The following is a 1,997-nucleotide window of genomic DNA, read 5'->3' as shown; positions in this document are numbered from 1 at the left end:
GCACAAGGAGGTGCTGAGACCTTGCCCAGAGACCTTTAGAGAGGGTGAGACATTCAGGGATCCATCTGCTCTGGGCAGGGTCTGGTTTATCCCAGGGTGACCCAGGAGTGTGATTGTGCTCTGATTGAAGCCAAAGGTGCAAAGCCAGGGCAGCTGGGAACAAGCCCATCCAGCCCCTCACCTTCCCTTTGCCTCTCCCATCTCTCAGTGGCAAACTCTGAGTGCAGCAGAATGCTGGGGATTTCTAATACTGGGGATTTCTGACTTCAGAGAGCCAGGAATGATGTGTGGGTAGGAAAACAATCCTTAAATCAACTCCTGATATCTATGTCACTTAGAACTGACATTGCAGATGCTTCCAAGCCTGTCTGCAGTAGGAGTCATTCCCTTGACAAATCCTGAATATCCAGCCTTGTCCCTCTGCCCAATGGCCAAAAACCCAGGGCAGTAGGGCAGGGATGGTTCCTCAAGAGCCCCCACACACAGGCCTGGCTGCCCCGGGCACACTCAGCCAGCACAACTGCAGCTCAGGCAGGGACATGGGTAAAGGTTTTCCCAGAGCAGGAACAAGGCTGGGTGAGACCCAGCAGGACAGTCTGCAGGGAATGGCCTAGGTTTGGCTCAAAGCAGCCTCTCCTGACTCTTCACTGTCCTTAATCCATGAACAGGTCCCCATGGCCTGAAACAACAAATGTCCAACAGCAGCTCCATCAGCCACTTCCTCCTGCTGGCACTGGCAGACACGCGGCAGCTGCAGCTCCTGCACTTCTGCCTCTTGCTGGGCATCTCCCTGGCTGCCCTCCTGGGCAACGGCCTCATCATCAGCGCTGTAGCCTGCGGCCACCACTTGCACAGGCCCATGTACTTCTTCCTGCTCAACCTGGCCCTCACTGACCTGGGCTCCATCTGCACCACTGTCCCCAAAGCCATGCACAATTTCCTCTGGGACACCAGGAACATCTCCTACAAAGGATGTGCAGCACAAATCTATTTCTTTATGTTCTTCATTGGAGCAGAGTTTTCCCTCCTGACCATCATGTGCTACGACCGCTACGTGTCCATCTGCAAACCCCTGCACTATGGGACCCTCCTGGGCAGCAGAGCTTGTGCCCACATGGCAGCAGCTGCGTGGGCCACTGCCTTTCTCTATGCTCTCATGCACACAGCCAATACATTTTCCCTGCCCCTTTGCCATGGCAATGCCCTGGGCCAGTTCTTCTGTGAAATCCCACACATCCTCAAGCTTTCCTGCTCCAAATCCCACTTCAGGGAACTTGGGCTTCTTGCTGTTAGTGCCGGTTTATCATTTGGATGTTTTGTGTTCATTGTTTTCTCCTATGTGCAGATCTTCAGGGCAGTGCTGAGGATCCCCTCAGAGCAGGGACGGCACAAAGCCTTTTCCACCTGCCTCCCTCACCTGGCCGTGCTCTCCTTGTTCCTCAGCACTGCAGCATTTGATTACCTGAAGCCCCCCTCCATGTCCTTCCCATCCCTGGATCTGGCCCTGTCAGTTCTGTACTCAGTGGTGCCTCCAGCCCTGAACCCCGTCATCTACAGCCTGAGGAACCAGGAGCTCAAGGCTGCAGTGTGGACACTGATGAGTGGATGGTTTCAGAAGCATTAAACTGCTGGCAAATTTCTGACAATCACTTGTAATAAAATTATCTTTGATATTTCTTGTTGGCGTCATGGAGGGTCTCTTTCTTTGTTTTAGTTTTTTAACATTGAGCACTCCAGGCTCCTTGCCCAGGCTCTCTCAAGAACATGCCCAGGCCAATGCTGAGCACAGAAAACCCCCGTGAGCAGCCCCAGGCTGGCCGTGGGAAGGCTGGGGGCAAACAGCATGGCTGGTGCTCTGCAAGGGCCCGGGGAGAGAGCAAAAGGAGCAGCAGAGCATTGGCTGATCCCTCCTTAGTGCGCTGGACAACCCAGGGCAGCATCCCAGAGCATCCTCCTGGAGCTGCCAACAACATCTCCCCTCTGCAGCTCTGGCCTCT

The 1,997-nt window shown here is 54.4% G+C and overlaps 1 pseudogene across 1 annotated transcript; it reads left to right on the top strand.

The window, feature by feature from the left end:
• Positions 1 to 660: 660 nt before the first annotated feature.
• Positions 661 to 1,624, top strand: LOC311166147 (olfactory receptor 14J1-like; annotated as a pseudogene). Its single transcript has one exon. The product of its transcript is annotated as an olfactory receptor 14J1-like (transcript).
• The last annotated feature ends 373 nt before the right edge of the window (positions 1,625 to 1,997 follow it).

Source organism: Fringilla coelebs, assembly GCF_963513975.1.
Source record: "Fringilla coelebs genome assembly, contig: SCAFFOLD_43, whole genome shotgun sequence".
Classification (NCBI taxonomy): Eukaryota; Metazoa; Chordata; class Aves; order Passeriformes; family Fringillidae; genus Fringilla; species Fringilla coelebs.
This window is presented reverse-complemented; position numbering and strand designations above follow the sequence as displayed.